This window comes from Atractosteus spatula (assembly GCF_055471065.1).
Source record: "Atractosteus spatula isolate fAtrSpa1 chromosome 10 unlocalized genomic scaffold, fAtrSpa1.hap1 SUPER_10_unloc_7, whole genome shotgun sequence".
NCBI lineage: Eukaryota > Metazoa > Chordata > Actinopteri > Semionotiformes > Lepisosteidae > Atractosteus > Atractosteus spatula.
This window is the reverse complement of record NW_028296627.1, coordinates 651,629-675,480: the sequence shown is the minus strand read 5'-3', so window position 1 is coordinate 675,480 and position 23,852 is coordinate 651,629. Positions and strand designations below refer to the sequence as shown.

The 23,852-nt window shown below is 43.8% G+C and overlaps 1 non-coding gene and 1 pseudogene across 1 annotated transcript; both read left to right on the top strand.

The window, feature by feature from the left end:
- The first annotated feature begins 786 nt into the window (after positions 1 to 786).
- Positions 787 to 19,607, top strand: LOC148811762 (uncharacterized; annotated as a pseudogene).
- Positions 19,608 to 22,267: 2,660 nt separating this feature from the next.
- trnaa-agc (transfer RNA alanine (anticodon AGC)) lies at positions 22,268 to 22,340 on the top strand. Its single transcript has one exon. It is a non-coding gene; the product is annotated as a tRNA-Ala (tRNA).
- The last annotated feature ends 1,512 nt before the right edge of the window (positions 22,341 to 23,852 follow it).

Here is a 23,852-nt window from a genome sequence, read left to right as displayed (position 1 = left end):
ATCATGGTCGTGGTCGGAGGAGAACAGGATGTCAGGGCGCTACAGACAACTTTGAATGATTTCCAGTGGCTATCATCAGCAAAAGTAAACTGGGCCAAGAGTAGCGCCCTACTCTTGGGAGAGTGGAGCGAGACGGGTCCCCCAGTCTTGCCAGAGAGGTTCAGCTGGACCAGAGGAGGACTCAAATACCTGGGGTTGTACCTGGGGGACAAGGCCAGTGTGAGGAAGAACTGGGAGGGGCTCCTCGAAAAAGTGAAAGGTCGCCTGGACCGCTGGCGCTGGCTGCTCTCCCTGATCTCCTACAGAGGCCGGGTTCTGATTGTCAACACCCTGGTGGCTTCAATGTTGTGGCATTGCCTGCTGTGCCTGGAGCCACCAGCTGGACTGATCGAGGAGCTGCAGGCCACGCTTCTCGACTTCTTCTGGGATGGACTGCACTGGCTGTGGAGGGGTGTCCTCTATTTGCCCAGAGAGGACGGAGGACAAGGACTCGTTGACATCCGGAGCCGGGTGGACGCCTTTCGTATGCAGGCAGTACAGAAGCTGCTGTATGTCCCGGCCTCGCTGTCCTGGAGGGAGCTGACCTTCACCCTGTTGCGTCTAGCAGGACACCTCGGGATCGACTCTGTTCTCTTCCTGATGGACACCAGCAGGGTTGACCTGTCTCCACTGCAGCCTTTCCAGCGGAGTCTCCTGAAAGCCTGGCGGCATCTGCACGTGCGGAGAGAGGAGGAGCGGCCCAGTCTATACTGGACACTCTGAGAGCCACTAGTACACAATCCGTGAATGGACACAGAACTGGGCCGCTCCTTGGACTTTACCGGCAGACTGGTCCGCGCCAACGTCACACAACTCCACCACCTGCTTGACGTGGATCAGGACTGCTGGCGCAGCATGGAGTGGGCATGTGACGCTCTGGGACTACACTCGCGGCGGTGTGTGGACGGGTTTCTTAGTCAGCTTTGCTCTGCTCTGCTCTGCCTCTTGAGGAGATGCTGCTAGTCCAGGGTCTGTTTGAGGAACGCCACCTTCCAACCACACAGCCTCCTTTCCCTGGTCTGCTAGTGTCTCCTGCACTCAGTCCCGGGCCGACAGGATCTCTCCTTGAGTCCCTTGCTTCATAGGAGAGGTCTCTGGCTGGTGTTGAGGGGAAGTGTCTGTATAGACTAGTTGTAACATCTAGACACCAGGCCCAGCTGTCTGCACTCCCTGACACTCCCTGGAGGGCTCATCTGGGGGTGCCAGATGGTGTCCGGCCTGCCTGGGGTAGCCTCTACAGATTTCCCCTCAACAAAAGGGGCCTGTCCCTTCTGCGCTCAGAGGGAGACGGTGTTCCACTACTACAGTGCCTGCCCCCACCTGTCGCCCATGTTTGCCGTGTTGATTTGGCTCTTCATCAACCTTGGCCTGGCCTTTAATTACATTATTTTCATGTTCGGGGTGGGTCATACGAAAAAACAAAAAACTCAGACCCTCCTCGCCAACTTTCTACTGGGCCAGGCCAAACTCACCATCTACAAGACTCTGAAAAATAAGATCTCTGGTTCCGGGTCTGTAGACTTGGTGAGGATGTTTGAAGGGTTGGTGAAGAGCAGGATGTCGTTAAAATATATGTTTTATATTATCTCATAATGACTGTGGAACATTTGAAAAGCGTTGGTGTTTTGGAAACGTGCAGGATTGTGAATAAAAAATTAATATTCCAATTATGATTTTATTTTAATAATTCTTAAGGTGGGGTTCTAAGAATCAAGATTCATACTTTGTTTATTTTTTCTGTCAATAAAGATTGATTGAACACTCTCTCTCAGTGTAGTGTTAATGTGCTGTAGTGTCCAGTCAGTGTGTTTGTATTAACCCCCCCCCCCTCTCAGTGCAGTGTTACAAAGTACTGTAGTGTCCAGTCAGTATGTATGTATTAACCCCCCTCTCTCTCAGTGCAGTGTTAATGTACTGTATTGTCCAGTCAGTGTGTCTGTATTAACCCCTCTATCTCAGTGCAGTGTTAATATATTGTAGTGTGCAGTCAGTGTGTGTGAATCAACCCCTCTCTCTCTCAGTGCAGTGTTAATATACTGGAGTGTCCAGTCAGTGTGTTTGTATTAACCCCTCTCTGTCTCAGTGTAGTGTTAATGTACTGTAGTGTCCAGTCAGTGTCTATGTATTAACCCACCTCTCTCCGTGCAGTTTTAAAGTACTATAATATGCAGTCAGTGTGTCTGTATTAATCCCTCTCTTTCTCAATGCAGTGTTAATGTACTGTAGTGTCCAGTCAGCATGTCTGTATTAACCTGTCACTCAGTGCAGTGTTAATCTTCTGTAGTGTCCAGTCAGTGTGTCTGTATTAACCGCTCTCTCTCAGTGCAGTGCTAATGTACTGTAGTGTCCTGTCTGTCAGTCTGTCTGTATTTACCCCCCTTCTCTGAGCAGTCCATGGCTGTATAAATGCCTCCGTCTCAGTGCAGTGTTAAAGTACTGTAGTGTCCAGTCAGTGTGTCTGTATGAACCCCTCTCTTAGTGCAGTGTTAATGTACTGTAGTGTCCAGTCAGTGTGTCTGTATGAACCCCTCTCTTAGTGCAGTGTTAATGTACTGTAGTGTCCAGTCAGTGTCTGTATTAACCCCTTTCTCTCTCAGTGCAGTGTTAATGTACTGTAGTGTCCAGTCAGCATGTCTATATTAACCCCTTTCAGTGCAGTGCTAATATGCTGCAGTGTCCAGTCAGTGTGTCTGTATTTACCCATCTCTGTCAGTGCAGTGTTAATATGCTGTAATTTCCAGTTTGTCTAGTGCAAGTATTCACATTACTCCTATCCTGGAGTCCTTGCACTGGCTTCCTGTCAAGTTTCGTGATGCTTAACAATCCTCCTGCTTACCTATAAGGCTCTCTATGGCTTGGCACCTCAGTACCTGTCTGAGTTATCGCCCTACTCCCCACCTCACAACCTTCGCTCTTCTAATTGTGTTCAACTATTTGTCCCCCAGTCCTTCTACACTCTGTGGGTGACATGGCCTTCTCCTGTTTTGCCCCAAGCTCTAGAACTTTCTCCCCAAGGATATCAGAGTCACTTTCTCTAAGCTTCTTCAAATCCAGACTCAAAACCTTCTTCTTCAGAAGAGCCTTTATTTATCTGTTCTTTACCCCTCTGCTCCTACTGGACTTAGTACCACCATCTACTGACTCATCTAACTATATTCTCAACTATATTGAAACACCGAGAGCGGTAAGAGGAAAGGAGGGGGGCTCGCGGTGCTTGTAAACAACAGATGGTGTAATCCTGGACATACTCATGTTAAGGAGCGAGTCTGCAACCCGGACATCGAACTGGTAGCCGTAGGACTGCGTCCGTACTATCTGCCGCGGGAGTTTACATGTGCCATCTTTGTTGTTGTTTACATCCCACCTACGGCAAATGCAGAGGTAGCGTGTGACGTCATAAACACAGTCACAGCCAGGCTACAAACAAAGCACCCAAGCGCTTTTATAGCTATTTCAGGGGACTTTAACCACGTATCCATTTCCACCACTCTGCCTACTTTCCACCAGTTTGTTAAGTGCCCGACCAGAGAAAACAAAACACTGGACTTATTATATGCCAATGCTAAGGATGCATATAGTTCCACAGCCCTTCCCCCCCTTGGCAGATCAGATCACAACCTTGTCTTGCTCACACCAATATACACGCCTATTGTCCAGCGCCAACCTGCGACCATGAGGACTGTGAGGAGATGGTCTCTGGAGGCTATGGAGGATCTTCGTGGTGCTTTGGAGGCCACCGACTGGGATGTGCTGTGCGAACCACATGGGGACGACATAGACAGCATGGTGGACTGTGTCACTGACTATATTAACTTCTGCGTAGACAACACCATCCCCACCAAAGACGTACACTGCTTTTCCAATAACAAACCCTGGATTACCAGCGACCTGAAGGCTCTTCTGAATGACAAGAAGAGAGCCTTTAGGAGGGGAGATAAGGAAGAGGTCAAGCGTGTACAGAGGGAGCTAAAGCAGAAGTTAAGAGAGAGCAAGGACGCCTACAGGAGGAGGGTAGAGGATAAGCTGCAAAGGAATAGGGTGAGAGATGTATGGAGCAGTATGAGAGAGATCACTGGCTTCAAACAGGCTGGGGGTGCAACAGAGGGGAACCTGGAGATGGCCAACGAGTTGAACCAGTTCTTTAACAGGTTTGATTCTGGGTCCTCTGTGGCGCAACACCCATCCCCCCACAGCCACACGCTCCCTAACCCTTCACAGCTGCGACTGCCCAATACCTCCTCCATCCCCCCACAAACATGGCCGCCTACAGCCACAACCCCCGACGGCTACTCACCCACCCATCCCCCACAGCTGCCACTCTCCAACACCTCCGCCATTAACACCTGCAGCACTAAAAGCACTATGAGCACCAACCCCCAGGCCAGGCTGACCATCACAACTGACCAGGTGAAGAAGGAGCTGAAGAGGCTGCACGAGGGTAAGGCCGCAGGACCAGATAACATCTGTCCCAGAGTTCTGAGGGCCTGTGCTGATCAGCTGAGCGGAGTGCTCCAGCAACTGTTCAACCTGAGCCTGCGCTTGGAAAGAGTCCCGGTGCTCTGGAAGACATCATGCCTGGTCCCGGTACCAAAGAAAGGGCGCCCCTCTGTCCTCAACGACTACAGACCAGTTGCACTGACTTCTCACATCATGAAGACACTGGAAAGGCTGGTCTTATCCCACCTGAGACCCCTGGTCAGCTCATCACTGGACACCCTACAGTTTGCCTACCAGCCCAGTGTTGGTGTGGAGGATGCGATCATCTACATGCTGCAAAGGGCCTACTCACACCTGGACAGGGCTGGCAACACTGTAAGGATCATGTTTTTCGACTTCTCCAGTGCCTTCAATACCATCCAGCCCTTACTTCTAAGGAGGAAGCTGGAAGAGATGCAAGTCGATGCCTCCACGACCTCGTGGATCACTGACTACCTGACAGGCAGACCACAGTCTGTGAGACTTCAGAACTGTGTGTCTGAACAGGTAGTGAGTAACACAGGGGCACCTCAAGGGACAGTTCTTTCTCCATTCCTCTTCACCCTCTATACTTCGGACTTTAAGTACAACTCAGAGTCATGCCACCTGCAGAAGTTCTCAGATGACTCTGCAATTGTGGGATGTATCAAGGGTGAGCAGGAGGAGGAGTACAGAGGACTGGTCAGCAGCTTTGTGGAGTGGTGTGGGGTAAACCACTTGGAACTGAATGTTACAAAGACAAAGGAACTGGTGGTAGATTTCAGGAGGAAAAAGGTCAAACCTACTCCTGTCTACATCCATGGGAGTGGCGTGGAGATGGTGGACTCGTACAAGTACCTGGGAGTGCACATCGACGATAGACTGGAATGGTCTAAGAACACCGAGGCCATCTATAAGAAGGGACAGAGCCGACTCTACTTCTTGAGGAGGCTCAGGTCCTTCAATGTGTGTAGTAAGATGCTACACATGTTCTATCAGTCGGTGGTAGCGAGTGCCATTTTCTACGCAGTGGTGTGCTGGGGCTCGGGGATTAGAGCAGTAGATTCCAAAAGGCTGAACAAGCTCATCAGGAGAGCAAGCTCTGTCATTGGGTCTGACCTGGACTCCTTGGAGGTAGTGGCTGAGAGGAGAATGATGTCCAAACTAGAGGCCATCATGGACAACTTCTCCCATCCCCTCTATGACAGGCTTGCAGGAATGAAGAGCACGTACAGCAATAGACTGATTCATCCACGGTGCAACAGGGAGCGCTACAGGAGGTCATTCTTGCCGTCTGCCATAAGACTGTACAACGCATCCACCTTGCGTCTTGGCAGAGGCAACATCGACAGTGACCTGTATCTGGATTAAACGCATCTACACATCTACTGCTACATCTGTTCTCTTCTTCTTCTTTTTCTTTTTCTTTTTCCCGTTTACAACCACTTTCTGTGCAATATATGCCAGGGACCTGTGCAATACATTTATATTTATATCTACAGTTACATCTATATTTATATCCATATGTGTGATATGAGTGTGATATGATTTTCTGTGTACTGTTCTGTTCTAGTTTGTTCTTGTGCGTCTGGACTGTGAGTAACTCTTGTATTGTATTGTATGTATTGTACTATTATTATATAATTCGTTACATTGTGGCTGTGTTGTGTGTGTTAAGCTGCTGTTGCACTGCAATTTCCCTCACGGGATCAATAAAGTATCTATCTATCTATCTATCTATCTATCTATCTATCTATCTATCTATCTATCTATCTATCTATCTATCTATCTATCTATCTATCATGCTTATATTGTGTATTTTTTGTTGTTGGCCTTCTGTAAAGTGCTTTGAGAAGCCACCTTTAAAGGTGCTATATAAAATAAAGTTTTTTATTATTATAAAGTTCTTGTTTTCTTTTCCTGTATTTACAGGCACAGAGACCAGTGCTCTCTCTGACGCTGGGGAAATGGCTCCTCTTGAACAGCAGCACAGTGAGGAGGAGTGGGGCTCCAGTTTGGTGCAGGAGAGAGAGCTCACTGTCGCAGAAGGGAAAGAGACACTCAGTGAGCAGCACACAGAGAGCAGACAGAGTGTCGAGGATCTGGACTCTGTGCCCATGATGAAGACAGAGCCTGAGATTGAGACACCTAGGCTCTTAGTATGTGATGATTTTATAGAGAAGATTAATAATCTGGACTCGAACAATATTACACAAGGTTGTAATGAACTGGGCTGTGTCTCTGTACGAGAGCACAGTGAAGAACTGGATGTTTTAAATCTTACAGAACAGGACATGAAGTCCAAGTTGATTGACGCTGCAGAGCAGCAGACTGATGTACCTGGTGAAGAGAACAGTACTGAGTCACAGCACACAGAGAGGAGTCAGTACAGGGAGGAGCAACAGCAGCTCCTACAGGGCTTGATAATTAGGCCTTGTTCTGTTCAAGTGGAGAGACTGTCATTGCAGAGACTCAAACAATCATATGATCCCTTAGTATCTGATGGCTTTACACACAGGTTTAATAATCTGGTTACTGAGAAAATTGTTAAAAGTTTTAATGAACTGGAGAGTAGGTCTGTTCTTGGGCAAAGAGGGGAACAACTGAATGAACTAGACAGTTTTAGTCTCAGAGAGCTGGAGAAGGAGCCCCGGATGATTCACACTGCTGAGCAGCACACTGAAGGACATGGTGGAGAAAACAAATCTCAGCACACAGAGCAAGACCATTCCATGGAGCATTGGCAGAATAAGAGACCCCAGTACAATCAGAGGATGAGGAAGAATCACTCAAGGCCTTGCTCAGATGGAGTGGACAAACTGCCATTATGGCACAGGGAGGAGCAGCGTTTCTGTTATTCTAGCATTTCAAAGCCCTACCAGCACCTTCACACAGGAGAGAGACCATTCAGCTGCAGTCAGTGTGGGAAGAGTTTTATTCAGTCAAGTGACTTTAAAAGACACCAGCATATTCACACGGGAGAGAGACCTTTCAGATGTAGTCATTGTGGGAACAGTTTTAGTCACTTGCACCTCTTAAAACAACATCAGCACATTCACACAGGAGAGAGACCGTTCAGCTGCAGTCAGTGTGGGAAGATTTTTAGTCAGTCACATGCCTTAAAATCCCACCAGCACATTCACACAGGAGAGAGACCATTCTGCTGCAGTCAGTGTGGGAAGAGTTTTAGTCGGTCATGTAACTTAATAACCCACCAGCGCATTCACACAGGAGAGAGACTGTTCACCTGCAGTCAGTGTGGGAAGACTTTTAGTCAGTCAAGTAATTTAATAACCCACCAGCGCATTCACACAGGAGAGAGACCATTCGGCTGCAGTCAGTGTGGGAAGAGTTTTAGTCAGTCAAGTAGCTTAATAGCCCACCGGCGCATTCACACAGGAGAGAGAGCATTCAGTTGCAGTCAGTGTGGGAAGAGTTTTAGTCTGAAAAGCCACTTACAATCACACCAGCGCATTCACACAGGAGAGAGACCGTTCAGCTGCTGTCAGTGTGGAAAGAGTTTTAGTCGGTCAAGTAGCTTAATAACCCACCAGCGCATTCACACAGGAGAGAGACCATTCAGCTGTGGTCAGTAAGGGAAGAGTTTTAGTCAGTCAAGTAGCTTAATAGCCCACCAGCGCATTCACACAGGAGAGAGACCGTTCAGCTGCAGTCAGTGTGGGAAGAGTTTTATTCAATCGCATGACTTAAAAAAGCACCAGCGCATTCACACAGGAGAGAGACCATTCAGCTGCAGTCAGTGTGGGAAGAGTTTTAGTCAGTCACGTAGCTTAAAAGCCCACCAGCGCATTCACACAGGAGAGAGACCGTTTATCTGCAGTCAGTGTGGGAAGAGTTTTATTCAATCGCATGACTTAAAAAAGCACCAGCGCATTCACACAGGAGACAGACCATTCAGCTACAGTCAGTGTGGGAAGAGTTCCAGTCAGGTGACTTAAAAACACCAATTTAGTCACCAGGTTTTTTATTTAATCATAGTCTAAGTCAAGTCAACTAAAATGTCTTTTAGTTCAAGTGGGTAGATGCGTCAGCATGTGACATCCGAAGAAGGCTCCACAGCCGAGACATTTATTTTCTTCTCTTTTCAGCATGGAACAAACCTTTACTTGTTCCCAAAATGTCTATTAGTCATAGTCACTTTGTAGTCACCCAATTTTGAGTTCGTCTGGTCAGTTAAATTTTGACTATACTCTTATTTACAGTTGACTAAAACAGAAATAGTTCTTGTCACAGAGTTTAATTTATGTGGATAAGAGAGCATATATATCAAATACAATAAATATTTATGCAATAAAGGGTAAATAATAAAGAATAAGATACTGTATGAATCTCTTTTAATAAGAAAATCTATTTTGGCACCGTTAGTAATACTTCAATTTTTTTTTCAATGCAACTGCAGACAGGACAAGCTATATATACAGTGCCTTCAGAAAGTACTCACACCCCATTGTTTATTTCTCATTCTGCTGTGTTGCAAAGTCAAATTAAATCATATTTAAATGTTTTTTTCCACTCCTGTAGAAGCAATTCTCTATAATGTTCAAATGAAATTAAGTATTTATAATTCTGAAGACATCTATTAAAAATAAAAATGGAAAATTACTTAATTGATAAGTATTCACTCCCTTTGTTTCAACAACGTAATTTGGGTCAATTATCTTGAGAGATCACACTAAATACATTAACAAGGTACACCTGTGTTCATTTCAAATTCACCGGTGTTCAATTGCTTGATTGCACAATAGGTATCACTGACTGTGAGGTCTCACTAAAACAGCAGATCAGATCAGTCCTGCTGTCATGAAGACCAAGGAGCTACCTTTGGAACTTTGAGATGAAGTTGTTAGGAGGAAAAAAAACTGGAGAAGGTTATAAAAAGATTGGCAAAGTTTTGAACCTTCCTAGGAGCACCGTTAAATCCCATTGTAACTAAATAGAAAAAACATGGCAAAACCCAGACACTACTAAGATCAGGCCCTCCTACCAAATTGAGCAACCGGACAAGAATGGTGATTGTCAGAAAAGTGACCAAAAGTGGCCAGCTCCAACACTGACAGAGTTGCAGAGCTTTTTGGCTGAAATGGGAGAAACTGCAGACACAAACAATCTCTTGTAATACAATACTTTTGTAAATGAGAAATGTAAATCTTTCATTTTGAAAAACAAATGTTCTTGAATAAAAAATATTTTTGATTCATAAATGTGTTGAATTTAGTGTTCTTAAAACGAGGAAAAAAATGTTAAAATGTGGAGGTGTAATGGGAACAAAATGCGACAAAATTCCAGTGGGTGAATACTTTCTGAAGGCACTGTATATACACTCATCTACTGTGACAAGACCCTGCTGACACTACCCTGACTCAGGTAATTCACACACACAAAAACACAAGACAAAAGGCATTTTAAGGTCAAGCAGGATTTAACACAACAGAGTGTAGAAGAAGCTACACCACTTCATAACCCTGCTTCACAACAACTAACACTCATCTTCTAACTCTGCTGGTATTCTCAAGCTAACCCTGTCAGCCTGTTGAAGGTGTAACTGACAGGTATCACATGATGCACAGTTTATATGCACATCCTATTAACTCCCGGAAAGATACCAGTGTGCAGCATTAATGTATCAGCTACTACCAGAAATATTTGTTTATGGATAATGTCATAATGCATTTATTTTACATTGTTAGAGAGTGAGACTGCAGGGAGGAATAAAGATTTCATGATACTATTACTGTTACACCTGTAGCGGCAAGGCTTATTAAAATACAGGAATTAAGTTTTGCGCTCTCTTGCCAGTGAGGCCCCATCTCTCTCTTCATCTCTGTGGTGCAGCCACAGATAAGCTATTCATGCAGGCTGATTTAAGGTTTCTTTGATAAGGGACAGCTCCCAAATGGGGATGCACTTAGCTAAGCCTGGCTATCATGATCAATGGTCATCCATTGGCGCCTATCTGTCTAGGGAGTGCCAGATGGACATCTGGACTGCATTCCTAAGTGTCAGGGGTGAGTTACTCACATCTCACCTTGATCAACCAATCAGGAACTGGTAGGGCCGAGTAACCCACGTGGGTCTCTGATGCCCATTAAACTTTCAGCCAATGAAGGACCTGAAGTTCCTCCAGGTAAAAACAGGCAACACAGAGGGCCTGAAGAAGAATTCCAAAAAGAACAATTCCAGGGGTGCGAATGATTCCAGGACAGGACGGCCCGCAGGCCAGAACAGTTGGGAAGTGCAGGACATTCTCGCAGCACGCCTCCTGACCATCCTGAGACTCAGCCCGGACCACCATGTAACGGCCAGTGTGTCCGAGTGCCAGAACTTTCCTTGTTCTAAGAGTCGAGAGCGGAGGTTGCCAGAGAGTAACCAGAGGACCCACCCGAGGTTAGCATCAGCAGCAAGCCTCGTGAACAGGTCGGAACTGTGGACAGCTGAATCAGTATTCAGAACTAGCGCTTCATCAGGAACGAACCGTTCTTCTTCCTGACCAGCTGGGACCCACAGTCAGTTTTCTCCTGTGCACAAACTTTGCTAGTTAAAGCCAACACTAACTAGCTCGGTCTTCAGAGAGCAGCGCAGCAGGAATCTCTCCAGCCGCACCGAGCACCGCTTGGCACCTAGCCAGAGAGCACGGATTGGACAGCAACAAGCCTGCAACTGTTTCTTTGTCCGGGGGAGATCTGAATCCCCAGAGATTGGATGAGTATTCAACTTCACTGCATTACTGCTCGAGAATTCAATTGTTATCCCAACCAGTTGATATCAATTTAATTCCTAAGAGTTATGTACTTGTTTTGAGTATCTAATGTAGAAGTTGTAACCAAGTTCATTCAAGAAACGGTCTAAATGAATGATATACTGAACGTATGTCCTCTTGATATGTGTAACTCTTTGTAACTGAATGAATATATACCTTTTGTATTCTGCTAACCCTCACGATAAGATCTGTTAGATTTACATGCACCTTCTATGTATTAATAAATGTATTTTAGTGTATTAGTACCTGTGTGTGTGCGTTGTTTGAGTTATACCGCATGGTTGGATTCTAAGGCCATAAAAAGAATCATTTTGTGATTTACTGCCACAATTAATAATTGTCCCAGTAAATGCCCAAACCCCTACAGAACTGGTGCCTCATGAGAGCACACTACAACAGCTTTCTGACCTTTTTTTATTTGGTAGCTAGTACTGAATTGATCCCAGGATGTCATCCATTTGTTTCCTGAAAGAAAACTATCCCACCACCCTTTGTGTGAGCTATTGTCTCCCATGCTCATTTTTAAATGTACTTCCCTGTAGTTTCCATTTGTGAAACAACTTGGATATTTAGCTTGTTCCATGCTCCCACATCCCTTTGTGTAAAGGAGTGCCTCCCTTCCTGACTGGAGGACCTCATCTAGCTGTCTTGAATGATGTCAGGGTATCGGCTTCAACACTATCACTGAGCAGCATGTTCCACACACCTACAGCTGCTTTCGTAAAGAAGCCAATTTGAAATTCACTTGTGCCCTCTAGTGTACTAGTACAGTGTACAGTAACACTTTGGTATTTATGAGGGTTAGGTGCCTTGAGGTCTCCTCAGATGGTGAATTTTCAAACATGGAACTTAATGCCTTGCGGGAAAATAATGTGTGGTTCCACAGTTCACAAAACCATAATTATTTTTGTTATAACTATATCAGAAATAAGTGATATTAGTTATTAGTATTTTTAAAGAAAATTAGTTCTGAAAACTTCAGAAAAGCATTCCGTCCTCCCTATAATTCTAATTATTGTATGTGCAAACTAATAAGATCACTGCTATATAACAGATTACCATGTACTGGACTAAGTTTTTCTTTTCATTGTTGTGTGCATTTTCTTTCCTTTTAGATCTTATTTTTATTATTGTTCAAAAATGCAGCACTATCGCCTTGTAATGACGCTTATTACCTCACAGGAATAACTGACAGGAAAGTAAATTGAAACTGATAGTTTAGGGATTCATGGAAGATATTTGTTTTAATAATATTTCTTTTATCTGGCAACACAACACTGAGTCGCGCACAGGCACTGCTCTGGTAACAGGTCCACATACAAGCCACTTCTAACGCTTTCCTGAAGGAAACTGAACAATTGAAGCATTACCCAGGATGCACTGCTCCAGAATCATGTTAAGTCATGTTAACGCAGCTGTGCCTTATAACATTGTATAACCTTATAACACTTTTGTGCAAAGAAGCGAAATCACGAATATTGAACACGGTTTTACTACAGAAAGTTGGCTGTTAGTAGTTTAGAGTTTAATGAATAAACCGCCTTTTCTAATTTTCCAGAATTACTACTCCGTCAAATGGACACATTTTCAAAACTGGAGGAACTGAAATTAGTACTGGGTCCATCTCCAGGAATTTTGTGTGCCCTACCAGTTGGATTCAGCAAGGTGGTTACTCTAAGGCAACTGTACTTGAATATTACCATACAACAGGAAGACACTATATTAGGTAATATCAGGTTAATCCATCCATCCATCCATTTTCTAAAGTGCTTTATACACTACAGGGTCGTGAGGAAGCCAGAACCTATCTAGCAAGCAACAGGGGTAAGGCAGGATACACCCTGGATGGGATGCCAGCCCACTGCAGAGCAGACAGATACAAACATACATGCACACTCAGATCGGAGTCTGTTCACCTACCAGCACTGCCAGTGGACTGTGGGAGGAAACTGCATCACCTGGAGGAAACCCACATGAGCACAGGGAAAACATGCAAACTCCATGCAGACAGCACTGAAAGTGAACCCAGGGCCACTGCGCTACAAGGCTAACCCTAACCCTGAACTGGAATAAGTGGTTAGAAAAAGGGATGGATGGATGAGTCAGACTAACAAAGATCTGTTGGAATGAATGGCTACTCCTGACCAAGACTGGGAAGCTGATCAAAACATGATTCCAAAAATATTGTGCCAGAGCAAACAAATATGAGTGTTTGGACTGCATTTTCTTCTAAAACATCAAACCATTTTGTCTTTAAAAACACTTAACATGACCGCACAGATGTGTTCCTTGGAGCAATACGAATGCAAAAAATATTGCTGCATGAATCTAAATATCTGCCTTAACTGCATTCCATCTTAAATTTCCAAACTCATTTATGTAATCAACTACAAACTTCCCTTTATAAATTCGACAGTATGTGCCAAGTAGAAGCTACATTAAAGCTTACAAATAACCAAAATGTAAGTCTTACAAAAGTGCTGATGGAAAGTGAAAGGCCGAAGGAATAGAGCGCACTTTGGGAGTTGTCACAGCATTGTTTGAAAAGGCCCAAGCAGATAAATTAAGAATACCAATACCAAAATGAATCAAGGTAAGGCCAATGCTGAGGTCAAATCAATATACAGTAATTATTATTGGTGAAGTAAAAGTAAAGATGGGGGTTAAATTAAGTCCTTTCTGCTTGAAGATTAGACTTCTAAGCAACAGGAGTTTATGGTAGGAAAGGAAGACCTTTGTCTCTGAACTGATTTGTAGTTTTACAGCTGCCGACTGAAGTAGTTGAAGTAAGGTGTAAATAACACGATAAATAAAGAATTCCAGTAACTCAAGGTAACACCCGTGCAGATGCCAGATGAGCGGCACTGGGAGAGCAGGAGTCTGAGACCCCTGTGAAACCTCTATTGGGGAAGAGGGAGAATTCAGGTTGAGGCCTCTAATAGATGTGTGTAGAAAAAAATGTGAAAAGAATGTGTGTATGATGATGAGGTGTGGGGCCATCAGTATGCCATATTTTATAAGGGGGGAATGAAGTAAGATGTGAAGACGGGGTTAATTTTAAGTCCTTTCTGTATGAAGATTAGACTTCTAAACAACAAGCTGAAGTTTATGGCAGGAAAGGGGGTTAACTGATAAGGATTCCAGATGCAAGCTAGGAGAGCTAGGGAACCCCCTGGGGACTTAATCCCTGATCATTTGGCCAAAAAGCTGTGAACTGGCCAAACACGTGACCTCCCCTCTTTACCATAATAACGAGCGATGTCAGAAGCGGAAAGGAAAGGATATATAAACCTAAAGTTTGTACCAGCACTTTGAACAATATTTCGGTTTTGTTGTTTCTTGTGGGAAACAAGACTTCGGCTTTATTTTTCCTTGCATGCAATTAACTTCGTCTTGTAATCCAGAACCTTATTCTTTCTGTTACAACATTGGGAAAACTCCTTCTGTATTATTGCAACGTGATTGCACTGCCCTTCTTGGTGAAAGAACCAGAGGCTGTGGTTTTCAGGAGGAGTGGCCAGTCATCGTCTGCACCAGTAACAGTATGAAGCTGCTGATGGGTGGTTTTTGGTTTTTTGTTTCTGTTTCAACTTTTCGTGCATTTCCCACTCTTGTCCAGCTTTGTATTGGAAAGTGACTCCTGTCCTGCATAGGAAGGCATCATCAGCCCCCTGCCTTGCGCTAGCCTGCGGGAGCTCAGACTGGGCTGCAAAGCGTTTACCGGTTCTCAGGTTTTGGTGAGCCATTTCCTTCTGCCAATGAGTCTGTGCCGTGTTCTGATGCATCATATTCCAGATTGTTGTTCTAGCAGTTCTTATCCACACCAGCGGGTTTTACAGAGGTTATCAAAACTAGTCACCCCGGCCTAGACTTTTTCACGTATTACTGACAAAATCATGTCAAAAAAACAAAAGTCTACAGCTCATCCCAAATCAACTAGAAATATAAGACTGTTACTTGCATGACTAGTTAACTGCTTTTGCTACGAAACACTTGAATCCAGGGCATTATCCTCAACAACATGCCTGGGTATCTTGTTCTGCACTCTCATAGTCTCCTTCTGTCCTCTTTGGTTCACATTTCACTGTTCATTCTGAAGATGTCCAGCCAGTGTTTCTATTATTTCATTTTCATTTGCAATTACTGTTCAGAGCGTCTGACCACTTGTTTTTCACTTGGAGGACGGATTTTACAGTGTGTGAATAAAGGTAAAATAAATTGTGATTTTAGGTTGATTTGCCTTGCACAACCTTTTCACAGATCAACCTGTACAGAAGGTATTCTATTTCTGGACATAAGAGAAGAGAAAAGGTAAGAGGTCTTTTATCAAGTAAACAATCACTCTAACAGTTGTCGTTGTGATCTCTGTTAATTGTAATGTTTTGTTTTTTTCTCAGTTGTAGAGCTTGGGAGATTAACAAATCTGAAAGTGCTGAAGCTGTGTGATGAAGTGTTTGACACTGTGTGAAGTAACGCCAGCTTTCAGTAGGTGGAAACTAACTTCTAAAAAGCCAGGCACTTCTCAGTGAGTTATTGAAGCTTTCATGTGAACGGCTCGTCTTAGTGACAATGTGACTGTAACATATTTATGATTTGATCTTAAGTTCTTTGACTTTTTTAATATAGGCAAAATGATTGTTTGCTCTGCAATTCAGCTCCAATTTCTTTGGGATGTTGGGCATGATTGTGTTGACCTAAAACCAATTAGCTTGCTCTGTCCATGGGTGGCACGGTGGCTCCCTGGGGTGTATTGCTGGGACATTGGCATTGCCTGTCATTGCATTAGCAGTTCTGGAGCCCTGGGTTTAATTCCGGACCAGGGTTCTGTCTGTGGGGAGTTTGCATGTTCTCTCCGGTTTAGTGTGGGTTTCTTTCAGATGCTCTGGTCTCCTCCCACAGTCCTCCCACAGTGGTAGGTTATATAGGTATGTGCACATCTAGATACATCCAGGATGTATCTGCCAGGCACGTGTTTCTTGCTGGGATAGACTTCAGCTGCCATGCAGCTCTGTACTGGATAACATGGCTAGAAAATGGATGGATGAATTTGGTTGACAGAATTATCAGTTTTTTTAAATACATCGCACAGATATTGTATTGCATGTGTGTCTATAAAACATTTAAGTATCTACAGCTGGCATCTATATGTGCCCTGTGATGGAAAACCAAATGATGAAAACATTTGACTGTCCATTGGACTTGTTGTAACAGTCTTTAAACACAGGCTAATGCAGAGAAACAGACATGCGCAAATACAGACATTAGGCTCAGAAACAGCACTGGTTATTTATAATGCAGGGAAATAAAAAACAAACTCCAAAGTAAAAACCTAGCTCTTTTTCAGTCCCTCACTATCAGGAGTGGGCAGCTAAGCTAATTGCCATCCTCAAAGAACTGAACAACTCTTAACTCCAGTCTCTCTCTCTCTCTCTCTGTGACTCTTCACAAAAAACATGTGTTTCCCTGAGTCTCTTCATACTAAACACTTCCAGAACCTTGCAGCTCTGTCCTCTGTGTCTTTCTCTTGGTCCCTCAGATGCACAAAGCCTAGCAGAGGATCTGCCGTCTGGTCGGTCCCATTTTTACCGAACGGTGCCTTTCTTGAACCTTATCACATTAACTACTCCGCAGAGCAAACACCACACGTCTGTGTTAAGATATGTTCATTTCACGAGTCCCAGACTTGCCGGGTCCCAGACCCGTTATAAGTCCCTGACTCATCGAAGAGAATACCCCTGTGGCTCGCTTTTCAAACTATTAATTTTTTAAGGATCATTTACTGACGTCAGACAGCTGCCAATTCTCCAGATGCGTCTCTGGAAGGATAAACAGTTTATCCCCCTAGGTTCATCCAATTTGCTAAAATTGTCCGGGTCCGGATGGAGTTTCAGCAGCCATCCGCGCTCAGGTTTGTGATCCCGGACGAGCCCCCAAATTGTCATGGAAATATACCTATCAAGGAAGCCACGAGAGAGAGTTCTTACCTGAGTAAGGTCTTTATTTCAATATTGCAATATTGGGAGCCCTGTTGCCACTCTGCAAAGTGCATCAGAGACTCAATTTGTTACAAGCAGTACAGGGTTTTTATAAGATGTTGCGCTGTAAGAGAAAGCTCAGCATTTTGTCCCTTCTAACACTTCCCCTTTCCCTAAGACAAAACAGATTACATCATAAAAACGAAAGAAGAAGCACCACTAGATTTGTTTTTCAAAGCTTATCAGTTACTTTCGGCTAATCTAATGACCTAGACAGCATATATTGTTTTGGTACATTGTCTTCTAAAGTAACCTAAACAGTGCGTACTTTGTTATATATTTTCCTAAAGCTCTCTACATTTTAAGAATCAATTTACTTATTAGATTTCCATTTCACTTCAAATGGCAGAAAGCAAAGCAACTGACTTTTGGAAGCTTGAGCTTCCTTCTTTGTGATCTGACACCTGACCAATAATCTTCCACCAGCAGGTCTTGTGACAGCGGGCAGCAGCTCACACCCCACAGCATTCTGGGAAATGCGGTCCAGACAAGAACCTCAAGTTTGTCTTGACTCACTCCCCTCTTGCATATTTGTACAGTATGTATAGTAAAGAGACTGAATGTCCTGAAGGGATAGGCCGTCCCAAAAAGAGATGAGTAAATAAGTGCTGCTAATTATCTGTGTTCTCACCTTGTGCACTGCAGAAACTTAAAAACCTTGAAGTCTTGCATCTGCCGTTTGGAAAAGGCATTAAAAAGGCAGCTGAGATGATTATTAAAGTTTGTCAAACTCTGCCATGCTTGAGGTCCCTTTGAATGCACTCCTGTTTGAAAGATGACAGTCTTGTCACATTTGGTAAGTTGTACAGAGATCCTTTATGTTTAGAATAGATCTACAACAGAATAAGTGCTTGTTATGACAAGTCTACTGTATGATTTTCAAATGGTGTAAAAATAAGAGCTAAATCAAACCTGTCAGTGCTGGGGCCCTGGGTTCAGTTCCTAAGATGCTCTCTGTGTGGCGTTTGTATGTTCTCTCTGTGTTGATGTGGGCTTCCACCCACATGCTGGTAGGTTAATTAGCCCTGCTGTTTGTGAGTGTGTGTCCGTCTGCCCTGTAATGGACTGGTGTGCCATCCAGGGTGTATCCTGCCCTACGCCTGTTACTTGCCAGGATAGGCTCCAGCTCCCCTGCGACCCTGTGTTGGATATTCTGGTTAGGAATACCAGAATATCCCAGCTCAGAAACAGTACTCTCTACTTTATCATATGTTTTGTTTTCCATGTAATTTTTCAAATACATTGCTTAGGATACATTCTATGTTTGTTTATAAAACATTCAAAATATCTAAATAAAGTGAGTTTTTTTAGTTATTTTAATCAGGCATAGGAAATCATAAAATAGAGCTTTTTCTCATTTTTGATAAGCTTCATGCCAGAATTGTTATCCTATTAATTTAGGACTGTGTTGTAATAAAACAGTAGTTCTATTTCTAACAAAAGTGCATTTTATTTTTCAATGCAATTGAAGTTTTTTTATTAGAAATATATATAAACTTAGTAGTATTAGTATTCTCAAAAAATAATATTGTTTAAACCTATCTATCAGGAAAACATTATCTTGGTTGATACTACTGTTTTGAAACGTTCCTGGAAATGACATTCAAATGAATTAAAATGCTTGATTAGCTGTCCTTACCTACAGCTGCGATACCACAACTGTATTCAACCTATGGACAGAGTGGTGGCTCTGTGGCTAAGGAACTTTGCCTGTGGCTGGAAGGTTGCTGGTCCAAATCCCGTGGCTGGCAGAGGAATCCTACTCTGTTGGGCCCCTGAGCAAGGCCCTTGACCCCAACTGCTCCAGAGGCGCTGTACAATGGCTGATCCTGGGCTCTGACCCCAAGATTCTCTCTGTCTGTCTGTCTCATGGAAGGCAAGCTGTGGTATGCGAAAAGACAAATTCCTAATGCAAGAAATTGTATATGGCTAATAAAGTGATCTTATGTTATCTTATTCCATGTAATAAATAAATATAAATATTTTTTTTAGCAAAGGCAACTCAAAATGGCCATTTCCTTGGACTTCATAAATTCATTATAGATCACAGCATCAACACCACAGAAAGAGGTTGGCAGGAATTGTTCCACTGTCTGGGGCGCCTGAGTAACCTGGTGAAGGTGGACATCTCCAGACCCGTGTCTCATCTGCTGAAACCTTCTTCCTGCCTGGTCGTCGCCTGTGTAAGGGCCATCGCGTGGCTCCCTAGAATCCAGTATGTTCTTCCGCCGGGCTGGCTGCTGGACGAAATGGACTGGAAGCTGTTCGAAGACACGAAGAAGAGGCATCCTCAGTCATGACACATTTCTTTGACCTACATGATCCACGTGCAGCCAAAGATTGTAGAAAGCATTTGAACTTTAGTTGGCAACACGTACCACAACAACAGAAATCAATCCCCATTCGACCATCGCTTTCGGACGCTGTTGGCACCCGGTGAAGTACAGGTGTACTTGAAATGAAATGAGATGTGTACTTGTACTAATTAACTGCTGTCTCTGTGTTTTTCTATTATTGGAAAATAAGACTGCAAAACCTGAGACCTCTAAATATATGAATATTAATTATATTTACATTTCCCTGTGCAAGGTCTGAAACAACCCCTTAAGCCTTGCAATCTTACACTGTTCTTGGATCCTATGTGGAAATAGAAAGGGCAGAAGGGTCATGATCTGTTTTGTAACCAAATGTATTCTGTAAAAGGATGTGATGAACTGTCTCTGGTCATTCGTCCTGCTTTCCTAATATGGACTAGCTGTAGATTGCTGTAATAGCTCTCACTATGTTGTTGTTACCGAGGGAGCTTGGTAAAGTCCCTGATTATCTCCAGGTGGCAGAAGAAATAAAGTTGCAGACTATTGTTCGCTGTAATCTGGTATCCCATTACACCAGTTAACTGAGGCTCACGCAAGCACATCACCAGTTGGGTCATCTGTCATTCCAGCATCCCAATGACTGGAGTTACTTGTAGGAATAGGTACTGGCCAGAAGGAGCCCCAATTGGAAATGGCTTCACCCAGAGGTTGAATGAATATTCAAGTGCTTGTGAAGGCCAGGGTCTTTATTAACAGCGGTTCATCTCTGATATCCACAAAATGTGTCCTCTTAGACATTTCCGAAGGTGTGTGTCCAATGTTGTACACTGGGCCAAGGAAATGTCGGGGAATGACGATGCCTAAATAAAGGAATTTCTTTTATTTTGTAACCGACTGCACCGCCTAGCACTTTGAAAGGGTGCCAGGACTCTACACTTGAAAGGAAAGTGGGGATATTGGGGATTTAGGGGTACAGAGAATTAAGTTGTGGTGGCAAATGTAAGCGTACGTTCAAGAAAAGAACCTTCTATGTCTTTTTAAAAGTGATTATTCATGAAAGTTCTTAGGAACACTGCCCCTTCTCTGTCCTGTGGCTGTGGTCCAGTAATATACAGCCAGAGTGCTGATAGTCTTGCAGACGGAAGAGGAGGCTCATCCTGTTGATATCAAGGCGGTGTAGGACTGCACACGTCATAGTGACTGTGCAGCTCCTACTGGACTGGTCCGCAGAGCAAGTGAGAGGCGAGCAACACGCTGTTCTGAATTTCCTAAGACTCATTCCCAAGGTCAGAGAAGCAACACTGAACTAAAATGACCTGAAAAGGTCTGTTACAGAAGTCTCTGAAGTTTATCTTTTTAGAGCTGCAAATACAATTAATTTGCAAATATAATTTCTGTTTTACTTATAAGTCAAAAATGCTACACAGGAGAGACCTCTGTAACTACAGTGAACTAAAATGACCTGAAACAATCTGCTCCTCTGACTTTGTGAGTGAGTGAGAGAAGTGAGACTGTTCAGAACTGTCTTAAATAATGACTTTTAAAAAGAGGACATGTCCTTACACTGGCCTACAAACGTTATGCTCGGAATCCCCAAATCCTATCCCTTTTCACTCTCAAAAGTGTAGAGTACCATCCTAATGAAAATCTAAACAAATCTATTAAATTAACAGTCAGAGGGGCCAGATCACATTTAAGACATACACTGAATTTAAATATGTATTTAATTTTTGTTCTTGTTGCTCCCCAGGAATTCTGAAAATTCACTATTGCATATTAAGGCTCTACATCTATTAGCTGAAATATCGAATCTTATAGACATTAAAATACATTGTTAAATTGCACTGATTAATAAACAAGAATTAATTAAACTTCACTGTGTATATTTCTGGTGTGTCTTTAAAGCAATTTTAGGGAAATATTACAATAAAATTCAAGCGACTGATGCAAGTTCATTTCTGACTGAGGATATTATTTCCACTATTTTCAGGAACGTTCTAATATCATCTGGTGTTCTGCTTAGTCACCCACTGCACCAACGACTACAGGGCAGCAGCTGTTACTGTGGATTCCTTACAAATGAGGGACCTCTCGCATCCTCATAACCTCATCATCAGAAAGTTGTGAGTTTCGGGGCAGGGCCACTTCCTCTCTTGCTCTTTTCAGACACTTGCGGCAACTGTTCGCTCATAACCACGTCTGGAATGCGTGACCTTTACACGGGGGAGAAGCAACGCCAAATCCCTTTTCTAAACAACATTCACATTCAGAAATAAGTCAAGAAATTTGCGCTGCTATCAGCCTGCCCATGTTGCCAAAGAAAGATTCACTCGGCGTCAACATGGCAGAACAGCGATCACTTGAAAACAATGTTCCACACTCCGTAAGCAAGAACTTCAGTGTTTGCAGTCATCCGATATGGCGATAGTCAAAGGAACGCAAAACACGAAGCGTCAAAAGACAAGATAAGTTGATGGAAAGAGCATTGAATTGATGAGCACAAAAGTTCAGCACGTACAATAGGCAACGAAGGTCCCAGCGTCGTCATCGCACTTGAAAGGACTGCCTTGCAGACCAAGGGCAGTGGGCGGTGCCCTGTAGAGGGGCAGAGGCGGTAAGACATGATGCAGAGAAGCCTGAAGCAAGGGGGATTAGCTCAAATGGTAGAGCGCTCGCTTAGCGTGCGAGAGGTAGCGGGATCGATGCCCGCATCCTCCAGGTCTGAGTTTGGAGCACCGGGAGCCAGGCGCTCTCCTTTAGCCTCTGCGACTTCTGACAGGTGCTCCTCCGTTGCGGAGAGAACGTCCTTCAGTTGTCAAGCATTGAAGGGCCACGCCTCCTTCCCAACCTCAGTCTGCACTGAGTGCGTCTCCGGCATTTTCTCGTCCGATTTGTCAGCTTAGCAAGTGAAAAGTATATCGGAGTAAAAACAGTGCTGATAATACTCTCACAAATTGTTAGAAGACGTGCTTTTGATCATCAATTGCTTAACAATCACATTCGTTCGACTTGAGCCATCAAGCTCGTAGTTTCCCTTCAAATCTTGAAAGCTGCCAGTGAGCACATCATAGTCTGCAGGATGCCCCGTAACTTGAGTACTTCAACAGAAAGAAGAGCAGACAGCTCCACAAATATGCGAGGCACAGAGAGCGCAAGGCGTGGAAAGAGCGTTAAATTGATGAGCACAAAATTTCAGTTCGTACAATAGGTAACGAAGACTAAGACTTGCAGACTAAGGGCAGTGGGAGGTTGCTGTTTTGAGACGGAGGCATTGGGACGGTGGGCCGAGATCTATTCTTCTTAAGGAATTCTTCATCGTGAAAGATCAGTCCACAGGTTATCTAAAGAACTTACAAATTTTTTGGACTCAGGGAATCACGAGCTACCGGAAGGGAGTGAAGTGCTGAAACACATGACATGCCCTCTTGATCTCACATGCACAATTCTGCTGCAACATGCACAGCTACCGTCCACACCAGGCAGTGGGGCTTCAGCAGAATTTGCTACGCCACCTGCAAATACATATCCAGCTGCACACATATACATGGCTTCCTGTCCTTTTCATGATCTCAAAAAAAAGCATAGCGTGGTTTTCCTGCCACCTGATTGACCGCATCTCCCTCAGAATGTGCCCCGCTGCATTCATTGCTGAAGCAGGACGGAGGCTAACGGACATGCCAGAACAGTGAGGTTCAGCGATCTCTCCAAAATATTGTGGTTGTAGTGGAAGAAATATGGTTTAAATTGTACCTTGGTATTTCAAACTCTCTCTAGAATGTTATCCATTTCTATTTTATTTTGACAGGAACTGTTAAAAGGCTAATGACACTAGATGAAAAGAGAAGAAAGAAAACACAACGTTTCGGCCGTGGAGCCTTCTTCAGGTGTGAGGGCTCCACGGCTGAAATGTTGTGTTTTCTTTCTTTTCTTTTAAGCATGGAATAGACCTATTACTTGTTCCTTTGCAGCCTACACATGCTGACACAGCTCCCCACCTGAACTGCTAATGATACTAGATGCCTGGTAGTTTGTGGTACTTGGTTATTGTCTTATGTTTGCTCAAACTGCATATGTGTGATTGCATATTTTTGTGTATTTTCATATGTCAATATTTAATTCACTCACATTCCTGTATGCTTGGAAGGAAGGCAGATTGGATTTGGCACAGGACGCCTGCTCATATATGTTGATCTTTGTTGGGCTGGAAAAACTGATAAAAAGTGTATGAAA